This window comes from Oryctolagus cuniculus, chromosome 7, assembly GCF_051225735.1.
Source record: "Oryctolagus cuniculus isolate XC-2025 breed Fujian yellow rabbit chromosome 7, ASM5122573v1, whole genome shotgun sequence".
Taxonomy (NCBI): domain Eukaryota; kingdom Metazoa; phylum Chordata; class Mammalia; order Lagomorpha; family Leporidae; genus Oryctolagus; species Oryctolagus cuniculus.
The window spans coordinates 127,999,156-128,012,772 of NC_142873.1; the positions used below are offsets into that span (position 1 = coordinate 127,999,156).

The 13,617-nt window shown below is 49.3% G+C and overlaps 1 long non-coding RNA gene across 1 annotated transcript in view; it reads left to right on the forward strand.

Moving 5' to 3' along the window:
* The window catches only part of LOC149125723 (uncharacterized), a 25,019-nt gene continuing 11,402 nt past the window's right edge, over positions 1 to 13,617 (forward strand). The window contains exon 1 of the long non-coding RNA XR_016211054.1: positions 1 to 154. This is a non-coding gene — a long non-coding RNA (uncharacterized LOC149125723). The remainder of the gene's footprint in view (positions 155 to 13,617) is intronic.

The window sequence follows — 13,617 nt, forward strand, 5'->3', positions numbered from 1 at the left end:
GGGAAGGAGCCGAGGGCTTGGAAGGCGTCGCTGGGAGGCTGCCCCATCCCCTCCCCTGAGCGCCAGATGTCGGACTGGCCGGAGCTCGGACATTCGTTTGACCGCGAGCGTTTGCAGAATTTAGGGTCAGAGGAAAGACGGGGTCGCCGGTCACGTGAGTGTCGCTGGCTGGCCCACAATGCACTGCGCCGGCGCCCTAGACTTGAGAATTCCTTGTACTTCCCGAGCCGGGAGAGCCCTGGCCAGGTTGTGTGTGTGGTTTCTGCCCTCGGATTCCCTTCGTAGAGTCGAACCGGTGGAGTTCTCAGAGTTCACCCAAGTTGACCCAGTTGTTTAGTTGAGGCAAACTGAGGCCAAAGCGCAGTCACAACACGAAGAAAGACCGCGGGGTCTCCAGGCTCCAGATCCTAGAAGGTTCCTGGTCTCTGTAGGAACCATGGACCCCGGCCGTGCGTTTGTTCCAGGCCTGGAGGCAAAGAGTTCATCAACGTGGTTTTATCCAGATCACACAGCAGCCCTGGATGAGGAACACACTTTATTATTTTTATTTCTTGTAAGCCTTTTTTACTGTGGTACGGAATACCTGCAGAAAAATATAAATCATAAAATGGACATAGGTATAGATTTTTTTTTAACAATGTAACGCCTGTCACCAGCACATCTAACGTCTGTGACTGAGGTCTTCATGATCCATTTTACAGATTGAGCAGAGATGGCTGGTTAAAGGTTAACGCTGTTTATAACTTGCCCAGAAGTCACACACAGCTATTAAATTGATCAGAGATTTGCAATAGCCTTTGCCGACCTGGGCTGTGAAGTCCATTGCATTTATATGCTTGGGTTGTCCCATGCAGCTCTATCTGTATTCCCTCACTACTCACCCAGCACCCAGTGGCACCCCCCCCCCACCTTAGGATTACTCCTCAGCATTTCCCAACATAAGCGCTGTCCTGTTGGACCACATGTCCAGAGTGTCGTCTAAGACACAGATCCAGCTTATGGGATCAGAACAGGACCCCTCAGGCACATCTTAGCCAGCAAAGACCATCAGCAAACACAGCGTTGTGTATCCCCTTTCACTGTTTCCACCATCTTCTGCAATGTCTGATGGACTCCAGTTGTTTTTCTGCTGAGTCTTTTTTTTTTTTAATTAATTAATTTATTTGAAAGGCAGAGCTATGGAAAGAGAGACAGAGAGATACAGAGAGAGGGAGAGTCAGAGATCTTCCATCCACAGGTTCACTCCCCAAATGTCTGCAATGGCTAGAGCTGGGATGGTCCGAAGCCAGGAGTTTCTTCCCATTCTCCCACGTGGGTACAGGGTCCCAAGTTCTTGGGCCACCCTCCACGGCTTTCCCAGGTGCATTAGCAGGGAGCTGGTTGGGAAGTGGAACAGCTAGGACTTCAATCAGCGCCCAGATGGGATGCTGGTACTATAGGTAGTGGCATTACCTGCTGTACCATAGCACTAACCTCAAATAAATACATTTTTAAAAAAATATTTCCATTCCCTCAAATACCAAAGTCCAAACTCAGTTAAAAAAAAAGGGGGGGGAGAGTATCATTTGATCAAGTGTGTAAAAAAAAGGGGGGGCTGGTACTGTGGTGTAGTGGGTAAAGCTATCGCCTGTAGTACTGGCATCCCTTGTGGGCACCGGTTCAAATCCCGGTAGCTCCACTTCCAATCCAGCTCTCTGCTATGGTCTGGGAAAGCAGTAGAAGATGGCCCAAGTCCTTGGGCCCCTGCACACCATGTGAGAGACCTGGAAGAAGCTCCTGGCTTCAGCTCAGCTCAGCTTTTCCATTGCGGTCATTTGGGGAGAGAACCAGCGGAATGGAAGACACCTCTCTCTCTCTCTCTGTAATTCTGTCTTTTTTTTTTTTTTTTTTTTGACAGGAAGAGTGGACAGTGAGAGAGAGAGACAGAGAGAAAGGTCTTCCTTTTCCATTGGTTCACCCTCCAATGGCCACTGCGGCTGGAACGCTGCTGCCGGCACGCTGCGGCTGGCGCACTGTGCTGATCCGAAGCCAGGAGCTAGGTACTTCTCCTGGTCTCCCATGCGGGTGCAGGGCCCAAGGACTTGGGCCATCCTCCACTGCCTTCCCGGGCCACAGCAGAGAGCTGGACTGGAAGAGGGGCAACTGGGACAGAATCCAGTGCCCCGATCAGGACTACAACCCGGGGTGCCGGCACCGCAGGCAGAGGATTAGCCTATTGAGCTGTGGCGCCGACCTGGAACTCTGTCTTTCAAATAAATAATTCTTTAAAAAATTAAATAAATAAATACACCACTTGGAATGCCTGTATCCCATATTGGTGTGCCTGCGTTCGGGTACTGGGTGCACTTCCAAATCCAGCTTCCTGCTGGTGTGCACCCTGGGAGGCAGCAGGTGATGACTCTAGTACTTGGATACCTGCCATGCAAGTGCAGACTCAGATGGAGTTTCTGGCTCCTGGCTTTAGATTGGCCCATCCTTGGCTGTTATGGGCACTGAAACTCTCTGTGTATGTCTTAGTTTCTCTGTATTTCAAATAAAAATAATCAAACTGATTTATAATGGGGGGGGCACCAGTGCGGTGGGTTAAGCTGCCATTTGTGACGCCAGCTTTCCATATTGGAGCACCAGTTCTACTCCCAGCAGCTCCACTTCCTATCCAGCTGCTCGCTAACGCACCTAGGAAAGCAGCAGCAGATGGCCCAGTTTCACCACTCACTACTCATGTGGGAGACCAGGATGGAGTTCTTTGGCCTGGCCCAGACCTGGCTGTTGTAGCTACTTGGTGGCGTGAAACCAGTTGCTGGAAAGATATTCTCTCTCTCTCTCTCTCTCTCTCTCTGTAACTGCCTTTCAAATATATATATATATATATATTTTTTTTTTTTTTTTGGACAGGCAAAGTTAGAGAGAGAGGTCTTCCTTCCGTTGGTTCACCCCCAAATGGCTGCCACGGCCGCCGCGCTGATCTGAAGCCAGGAGCCAGGTGCTTCCTCCTGGTCTCCCATGGTGTGCAGGGCCCAAGCACTGCAGCACCAGCCAATAAATAAATTTTTAAAAAAGATTTATTTTATTTATTTGAAAGACACGGTGGCCATTGGAGGGTGAACCAACGGCAAAAGGAAGAAGACCTTTCTCTCCTTTCTCTCTGTCTCTGTCTCTCTCTCACTGTCCACTCTTCCTGTCAAAAAAAAAAAAAGTTACAGAGAGAGAGAGAGACAGAGAGAGAGAGAGAGGTCTTCCATCCACTGGTTCACTCCCTAGATGGCCGCAACGGCTGGAGCTGGTCCTATCCGAAATCAGGAGCCAGGAGCTTCTTCTGGGTCTCCCACGTGGGTGCAGGGCCCCAAGGACTTGGGCCATCCTCTTCTGCTTTCCCAGGCCATAGCAGGGAACTGGACCGGAAGAGGAGCAGCTGGGACTAGAACCGGCGCCCGTATGGGATTCCGGTGCTTCAGGCCAGGGCTTTAAACTGCTGCACCACGCCAGCCCCAAATAAATAAATCTGTTAAAAGGAGCTAGCATTGTAAACACAATGGATTAAGCTGCTGCTTGGAACACCCTCATTCCATAATGCCAGTTGGAGTCTTGGCTCATCCACTTCCTATTCAGCTTCCTGCTGATGCATATTGGGGGGCAGCAGATGATGGCTCAAGTGCTTGGGCGCCTGCCATCTGCGTGGGAGACCTGGATGAAGTTCCTGGCTCCTGGCTTCAGCTTGGCCCAGCCCTGGCTGTTGTGGGCATTTGGGGAATGAAACAGTCGATGGATAATCTCTCTCTCTTTCTTTCTCTCTCTCTGCCTCTCTCTCCCTTGCTCTGTGTGACTCTTCCTTTCAAGTGGATGAAAATATAGATATAGGCACTTTTTAAATTAAAAAAGAGAAAATTTTCTACCTATAACAGAAAGAAATCAATGTTCTTATCATTGAGAACCAGAAATTCAAGCCAAAGAAAATCTGTACAGATAAATTCTATTAAAGTAATCTTTGAGGCCAGCATGGGGCAGCAGTTTAAGCTATCATGTACTGCTGGCATCCCTGATTGGAGCATCGGTCCAAGTCTGGCTGCTCTGCTTCTGGTCCGGCTCCCTGCTAATGCACCTGTAAAGGCAACAGAAAATGGCCCACATGCTTGTGCCCCTGCCATCCACGTGGAAGACTCTGATGGAGTTTCAGGCTCCTGGCTTTGACCCAGCCCAGGCCATTGTGGCTATCTGGGGAGTAAACCAGAAAATGGAAGATTCTCTCTCTCTCCCCCACCCCTGGTCTAAATATTTAAATAAGTATTTTAAAATAGTTAAATAAATTAATCCTTATTTTCCTAGTCACTTCTCTACCTGGTTAACTACCCTAGCCCATGCCCCTTTGCCTTATACATTTCACAACGTACTGTTCTTTGTCCAATTCTTTATATAAGGTGACTGACTCTAACCTCTTCTTTGGGTCATCGTTTCCTTTTTGGGGCTCCCATGCCACGTAAAACTTATATTGAATAAATGTGTAGGTTTTCTTCTGTTGCTATACCTTATGTCAGGTATATATCCCAGCCAGCAGCCTAAGAGGATGAAGTGGGAGTTTTATCTCTCCTACAAGAACTACTGATTCAAAGAGCCAGAATATTCTAGACTAAATGGGATTGGAAATATCAGACATTGTAAAGATGAAAGCATTGAATTCTTTTTAAAAAATTATTTTATTTATTTGAAAGTGTTACAGAGAGAGGTGGAGCCAGAGAGAGAGAGAGAGAGGTCTTCCATTATGCTCCCCAAATGACCACAACGGCCAGAGCTGAGCTGATGTGTAGGCAGGAGCCAGGAGTTTCCTCTGGGTCTCCTAAGTGGGTGCAAGGGCCCAAGGATTTGGGCCATCTTCCACTGCTTTCTCAGGCCATAGGCGAGAGCTAGATCAGAAGAGGTGCAGCTAGACTTGAACCGGCACCCATATGGGATGCCAGTGCTGCAGTCTAGGGCTTTAACCCACTGTGCCACAGTGTCACACCCCCCCCCCTTTTTTTCCTCTTTTCTTTTTTTATTTATGTGAAAGGCAGACTTACAGAGAGAGGGAGATACAGAGAGGTAGATCTTCCCTCCAGTGTTTCACTCCCCAAATGGCTTCAATGGCCAGGGCTGGGCCAGGCTGAAACCAGGAATCAGTAGCTTCATTTTGGTCTATCACATGGGTGGCAGGTGCTCAAGCAGTTGGGCTATCTTCTACTGCTTTCCCAGGCACATTAGCAGGGAGCTGGATTGGGAGTAGAGCAGCTAGGATTTAAACTGGTGCCTATATGGGGTGCCGGTGCCACAGATGGCAGCTTAACCTGTTATGCCACAATGCCAACCTGAAAGCATCGAATTCTGAGAAAGAATCAAGGATTTCACTGTTCATTCTCAGCACAGGACTAATTTTAATAGGTTGTTGTATGCCAAGTTGGTGCTCCAAGGAGAACACTAATATTTAAGAAGTGGGAGGTGGGGCAGGTGTTGTGACACAGACTTAAGCAGTCACCTGGACACCCGCTTCCCATATGGGAATCCTGGCTACTCTGCCTTCTTATCCAGCTTCTTGCTTCTGGGTGGCAATTGATGATGGCCAAGGTACTTGGGCTTGTGCCACCTACATGGGAGACCTGGATCCTGGCTCCTGGGTTTGGCGTGTCCCAACCCTGATTGCTGTGGGAATTTGGTGAGTGAGTCAGTGGGTGGAAGATTCTCTCTCTCTCACTGCCCATCAAATAAATTTTTTTAAAATCACAAACTTTAACACCCCCTCACACACAAATGGGAGAAGCAAAAAAGCCCAAAAGGAGGCAGACAAGAAGTAGCCTGAGAGGCAGGAGGAGAAGTAAGGGAGTCTGAATTCAAGGCTAAAAGGTGGTTCAGGAAGGAGGAGAGGGGAATGTAGTGTTTTCACTGTCTGATGTCCGTTCCTCCCTTTATGGGAGAATTTTTTTTTTTTTTTTTGACAGGCAGAGTAGACAGTGAGAGAGAGAGACAGACAGAAAGATCTTCCTTTTGCCGTTGGTTCACCCTCCAATGGCCACCGCAGCCGGCGCGCTGCGGCCAGCGCACCACACTGATCTGATGGCAGGAGCCAGGTGCTTATCCTGGTCTCCCATGGGGTGCAGGGCCCAAGTACCTGGGCCAGCCTCCACTGCACTCCCTGGCCAAAGCAGAGAGCTGGCCTGGAAGAGGGGCAGCCAGGACAGAATCCGGCACCCAACCGGGACTAGAACCCGGTGTGCCGGCGCCGCAAGGCAGAGGATTAGCCTAGTGAGCTGCGGCGCCAGCCCGGGAGAATTTCTAAAAACCCTAAAATACAAAAAGGAGTGAAAATAATCTCAAATACTTCCAGAAGAAGGGTAAGAGGAAGTAAATCACATGAAATTCTGAAAAAGCAATGGGAGAAAAAAGTGAAATTAGAATGGTATACAAAATGTGAATTTTTTTGCATGTCTCTGAGATCATTCATTGTTACTGCATAAACTGCAAGAGGAATGCCTCAAGTTGGATATATGTTGGTCTAGTAACATGTATGCTTATATCAATGGTCAAGTCCAGTGACCCTGTGAGTGCTGTAGATACTTGGTTTTAACTTGATGAAAACAGTACAGAGTACAGAAGGAGACTGAGGAGAATGTCAGACTAGAGAGATCCAAATTTTGCTACACCATGACTGGAACTTTTCCTTGAACTTATGTAAGATAATACAATTTCGTTTTCTGGTTAAGTCTTTTGTGTGTGTGTGTGTGTGTGTGTGTGTGTGACAGGCAGAGTGGACAGTGAGAGAGAGAGAGAGAGAGAGAAAGGTCTTCCTTTTGCTGTTGGTTCACCCTCCAACGGCTGCCGTGGCCGGCACGCTGCGGCTGGCGCACCGCGCTGATCCAAAGGCAGGAGCCAGGTGCTTCTCCTGGTCTCCCATGCGGGTGCAGGGCCCAAGCACTTGGGCCATCCTCCACTGCACTCCCTGGCCACAGCAGAGAGCTGGCCTGGAAGAGGGGCAACCAGGACAGAATCCGGAGCCCCGACCGGGACTAGAACCCCTGTGTACTGGCGCCGCTAGGTGGAGGATTAGCCTATTGAGCCGTGGCGCTGGCCTGGTTAAGTCTTTGACTCAGACTTCTCTGATATTTGTAGCTGGAAGCATCCTCATAGATAGAGACTTGAGGTCATTTTCCAGATGATGGAGCAGAGCATGCTTGGCTGAGACACCATGCTGAAGGTTCAGAGCCCCACGAAGACGGTGGTTTTTAGGGCATGGCAGGTGGCTTGGGATAACTCTGGATCATGGCCCCATAGGGAAAGTGTAAGGTCTAAGAGGTAGGTCACGCCCTGTGTGCCAAGGCAAAAAGCTTAGCGTTTACCCTGAGGGAAACAGGGAGACATTCTAAGAGGGATGATGCAGTGATCAGAGAAAGGTCATTCTAACAGTAGGGAAGGAAGTGACCAGTAAAAGTGCAAAAACTGGACACAGGCACACCTGTTCGAAAGCAGCTGGGGGGGGGGGTGTGTGTGAAAGTGATGTATGCATGAGAATCTTAATTTTTTTCTAAAGATTTATTTTATTTATTTGAAAGCCAGAACTATAGAGACACAGGGGGAGAGACAAGAGAAATCTTCCATCTGTGGGATCATTCCCCAAATGGCCGCAACAGCCAGGGCTGGGCCAGACCAAAGCCAGGAGCCAGGAGCTTCATCCAGGTCTCCTATGTGGGCACAGGGGCCCAAGCACTTGTCTTCCACTGCTATCCCAGGTACATTAGCAGGGAGCTGGATCAGAAGTGGAATGCCAGCACTGTAGGTGGAGGCTTAACCTTCTACACCACAGTGCTGGCCCTAAGAATCTTAATTTTAAATCCAGGTTCTTGCCTTTCATAGAGATAAGAATTCTAAGTGGAGACATAGTAGCATGCACAAATGCACATACAGGATTTTTCTAACAGTGACAGAAAAAACACATGACACTCATGAGTTGGGGCTGCCCTACGTGGAGAAAAACCCAGTACGAGTGGGCGAAAGGGTTGCCTAAAGAGAGAGGAAAAGTCTGAATAGCACCTGAACAGTGGTCTGTGGCAAAAAATAGAGCCTCCCTGTTCTCAGCACTTTTATGAGGTAGGGAGTGGTGCCTTCACATGCCTGAAGCCATCTGGGAATTTTATGGCAACCCTCACGTGTAATTTAATGCCCATATAATCATGGTATCTTCCCCCTTCTTGGTCCTGGAGGAGACCCAGGGGATCTTGGGAAGGTGGGTATGTTGGACAGGTAAACAGATAATGTTACATTGTAAGACTTACAAGGGGTCTGGCACTATGGCATAGCGGGTAAAGCTGCCGCCTGCAGTGCCGGCATCCCATATGGGCGCCGGTTCAAGTCCTGGCTACTCCACTTCCGATCCCACTCTCTGCTAAGGCCTGGGAAAGCAGTGGAAAATGGCCCAAGTCCCTGGGGCCCCTGCACCTGCGTGGGAGACCCAGAAGAAGCTCCTGGCTCCTGGCTCCTGGCTTCGGATCGGCGCAGCTCCAGCCATTACGGCCATCGGGGGAGTGAACCATTGGATGGAAGACCTCTCTTTTTCTGCCTCTCCTCTCTCTGTTTAACTCTGACTTTCAAGGATAATTCAACATTAGAAAACTTATCAATATAATCTACTACAATACAGGTTAAAAGGAGAAAAATCACAGGATCATCAATGTAGAAACAATGGGCCGGCGCCGCGGCTCAATAGGCTAATCCTCCACCTAGCAGCGCCAGCACACTGGGTTCTAGTCCCGGTCGGGGTGCCGGATTCTTTCCCGGTTGCCCCTCTTCCAGGCCAGCTCTCTGCTGTGGCCCGGGAAGGCAGTGGAGCATGGCCCAAGTGCTTGGGCCCTGCACCCCATGGGAGACCAGGAGAAGCACCTGGCTCCTACCTTCGGATCAGCGCAGTATGCCGGCCGCAGCACGCCAGCCGTGGCAGCCATTGGAGGGTGAACCAACAGCAAAGGAAGACCTTTCTCTCTGTCTCTCTCTCTCTCACTATCCACCCTGCCTGTCAAAAAAAAAAAAAAAAAAAAAAGAAAGAAAGAAAGAAACAATGTCTACCTATAATAAAAACTGGAATTAAAAAATCTACAAATTGGTATGCTTTCTTTGTCTGTAAAAGCTTTATACCAAAAGTAAGATTATTATTGATTGTTATTATTTTTTTTATTTGACAAGTAGAGTCATAGACAGTGAGAGAGAGAAGGAGACAGAGAGAAAGGTTTTCCTTCTGTTGGTTCACTCCCCAAATGGCCTCCATGGCCGGCGCTGCACCAATCTGAAACCAGGAGCCAGGTGCTTCTCCCTGGTCTCCCATGTGGGTACAGGAGCCCAAATACTTGGGCCATCCTCCACTACCCTCCTGGGCCACAGCAGAGAGCTGGACTGGAAGAGGAGCAACCCGGACTAGAACCCGGCGCCCATATGGGATGCCAGTGCCACAGGTGGAGGATTAACCAAGTGAGCCACGGTGCCGACCCCGTTACTATTTAATTTTGTCCTGAGTGTTCTATACAACCTTGCATGGGTATAAGGAAAAAGAGAACAGTGAGGAAGTATAAGACAAGTACATGCAGACTGAAGACAAAGAACCTCAGGACTAGTGTTCTGAACGAGTCGGTGTTGGGAGACTGCTCTGCTAGTACCAGCTAGGATTCTCAGCGATCCCTGCCCTGCTGCCTATTTATCGTACCTTGCTGCTACTTATCAGAAAGTCCTCTGCCCTGCCCCTCACTGTCACTCTCTGGATTTTTTCCTTTGGTAATGGAGAAAAATAGTCCTTTGTCTTTCGGGGCTCATCAAATACATCAAAGTACATGAGACATGGGTTCACCAGGCCTCCTCATCTTCCTCTGGTCAGGTACACGCTTTGGCCACAGAGCAGTGTTGTCTGGAAATGTCCCCTGTGCGGCCAGACACAAGCTTGCAGAAGAGGCCATTACAAATGTCTCTGGAATACCAAAGTGGGACTTTGATACAGTCGCGTCCTGAATTTCTGTTAATCCACAGATCATCTCATTTCTGTTGTGGCAGAAAAGAATGTCTGTTGATCTCACAGTCATAGTTCAAGGTGATGTTTGCAGGTTTATCAATACAGCCTATTCATCTGTAATGCCAATTAGAAAGGGATACACCATTAATTAAAGAAATATGTGTAGGCTGGCACCTGTGGCCCTGAAATCCCATATGGGCATGTCCCGGCTGCTCCTCTTCCAATCCATCTCTCTACTAGTGGTCTGGGAAAACAGTGGAAGATAGCCTGGGTGCTTGGGCCCCTGCAGCCACATGGGAGACCCACAGGAAGCTCCTGGCTCCTGGCTTCAGATCAGCCCAGCTCCAGCCGTTGTGGCCATTTGGGGAGTGAATCCCCTCTCTGTAACTGCCTCTCAAATAAATAAACAAATCTAAGAAAGAAAGAGAGAAACAGAAAGAGAAAGAGAGAGAGAGAGAAAGAAAGAAAGGAAAGAAAGAGAGAGAGAGAGGCCGGCACCGCAGCTCACTAGGCTAATCCTCCGCATTGCGGCGCCGGCACACCGGGTTCTAGTCCCGGTTGGGTGCCGGATTCTGTCCCGGTTGCCCCTCTTCCAGGCCAGCTCTCTGCTGTGGCCAGGGAGTGCAGTGGAGGATGGCCCAAGTGCTTGGGCCCTGCACCCCATGGGAGACCAGGAGAAGCACCTGGCTCCTGCCATCGGATCAGTGCAGTGCGCCAGCCACAGCGCGCCAGCCGCGGCAGCCATTGGAAGGTAAACCAACGGCAAAGGAAGACCTTTCTGTCTCTCTCTCTCACTGTCCACTCTGCCTGTCAAAAGAAAGAAAGAGAGAGGGAGGGAGGGAGGAAGGAAGGAAGGAAGGAAGATGCTTGATTCTGTACTCCTTTGAGAAATTAGCAACTCTTTGATTGGGGTACATTCTGTATATAGGGAAGATGAAATGTGACTTAAAAGTTATTAAATAGGTTCAGGTATTTAGCACAGCTGTTAAGACACAGTTAAGGCACACTGCTTGGGATGCCTATATCTCATATTGCCTGGTAGAAGTGCTGGCTGTTTCTGGCCAGCTTCCTGCTAATACACACTGTGGAAGGCAGATGATGATGGCTCAAGTACCTGACCCCCACATGGAAGACCTAGATCAAGTTCCTGTCTCCTGGCTTTAGCATACCCAGCCCTGGTGGTTGCAGGCATTTTAGAGTAAATCAGTGGATGCAAGATTTAATTTAAAATAAAATGAAAAATATATATACTAAATAGGGATGAGCATTTGGCCTAGTGATTAAACCACTGGTTAGGATGCCTGCATCTCATATCAACATACCAGGGCTGGAGTACATGGATTCAAGTCCTGGCCCTGGCTCCCAGTTGCAGCTTGCAGACTGTGAGAAGCAGCAGGTGATGGCTCAAGTGGTTGGGTCCCTGCCTCCCACATGGGAGACTTGGATTGAGTTCCTTGCTTCCAACATCCACTGCATTTGAAGAGTGATGCAGCCGGTGGGACCTATTTGTCTGTGTTTGTCTCTCAAATAAAAAGTAATTGAACGGCCGGCGCCGCAGCTCACTAGGCTAATCCTCCACCTTGCGGCGCTGGCACACCGGGTTCTAGTCCCGGTCCGGGCTCCGGATTCTGTCCCGGTTGCCCGTCTTCCAGGCCAGCTCTCTGCTGTGGCCAGGGAGTGCAGTGGAGGATGGCCCAAGTGCTTGGGCCCTGCACCCCATGGGAGACCAGGATAAGTACCTGGCTCCTGCCATCGGATCAGCGTGGTGCGCCAGCCGTGGCAGCCATTGGAGGGTGAACCAATGGCAAAAAGGAAGACCTTTCTCTCTGTCTCTCTCTCTCACTGTCCACTCTGCCTGTCAAAAAAAAAAAAAAAAAAAAAAGTAATTGAAACAGACTTTTGTGAGGCCAGGTAGAGCTGAACTGGAAGGCACTGTGTAGTGTGGATGTCCTTGGAGTCAGCTGCCAGCTGCCAACTCCTTTGCCTGCTGGTCCACTCCCACCTGCCCCAACCCATGTTCTCCCTCAATTTCCCCTGACCACTCAGCACCTGGGCACAGGTAGGACTGACAAAAGGAGGCCTCCATGTGAAGTCTCTGACCAGGGCCACATGTCCAGGGCTCACCAGCAACTCTGACCATCACTCCACCCAACCTCATCTCCACCCAGCCTGGCTTACAGGGTTCCCCAAGGGCCAGCTGAAAGCTATGGCATACTGGGCCAGCCCTGACATTGTAGCTGAGGGTCAGATGAGAAAGCCTGGTCTGGTGACCCTCACAACTTCCTTCAACTTTCCCCCAAAGTCCCCCAGAAGGCCTGTTCCTGGCTTTAAGGTTGAGAAACCAGGGCTCTACAAAAAAAGCATTTTGTGTTTTTATATACCTTTCTATTACTTTACCAAAAATAATCTCATACTGGGGGTGGTGCTGTGACATAATGGGAAAAGTTGCCACCTGTGGTGCAGGCATCCCATATGGGTGCCAGTTCAAGTCCCAACTGCTCCACTTCTGATCCATCTCCCTGCTAATGCACTTGTGAAAACGGCGGAGGATGGCCCAGGTGCTTGGGCCCCTGCACCCACATGGGAGACCCAGAGGAGACTCCCAGCATCTGGCTTTGGATCAGCCCAGCTCCAGCTCTATCTCTCTTTCTGTAACTTTGCCTTTCAAATAAATAAATCTATTAATCTCACCCTCTGAACAGCATCTCTGAGAGTTGTGCATGAATATGAGAAAAGTGTAACATTAACTCCATAGTACGACAAATTGAGTCACTGAGGATAGAGACTAAGCCAAGGCTGCACAATTATTTGCATTAAAACTCCTGGGGTGGACATTTGACCTACTGGAGTGTTTTTTTTTTCTCTCTCTTTTTTTTCTTTTTTTAATTCTTCTTGACCTAGTGGTTTCAAGATTCCTATGTCTAAAAGATAAGGTCTTTCTCTCTCTTTTTTTGTTTTTTAGATTTATTTATTTATTTATTTGAAAGGCAGAGTTACAGAGAGAGAGGGATAGACAGAGAGATCTTCCATCTGCTTGTTCACTCCCTAGATGGCCGCAACAGCTGGAGCTGTGCAGATCCGAAGCCAGGAGCCAGGAGCTTCTTCCAGGTCTCCCTGGAAGGTCACGTGGATCAGGACACGTGGATGCAGGGGCCCAAGTCCTTGGGCCATCTTCTACTGCTTTCCCAGGCCAGAGCAGAAAGCTGGATCAGAAGTGGAGCAGCCGGGACTCGAACCCGCACCCATATGGAATGCTGATGTGGCAGGCGGTGACTTTACCCTCTATGCCACAGCACCAGCCCCGAAGGTCTTTCTCTGTCTTTCTGTTTCTCTCGGTAACTCTGCCTTTCAAATAAAGACATCTTAAAAAAACCAAAAACTTAAGTGTCCTAGGTCCTAGATCAGCAGACCCCTAACAATTAAGCATCATTTCCCACCATTTCCCCCATGCTCCTTCCTCCACTGACTTTTAGTTTCTGTCACACAAAATTTCAGGCTTTTCAGGCCGGCGCCGCGGCTCACTAGGCTAATCCTCCACCTTGCGGCGCTGGCACACCGGGTTCTAGTCCCGGTCGGGGCGCCGGATTCTGTCCCGGTTGCCCCTCTTC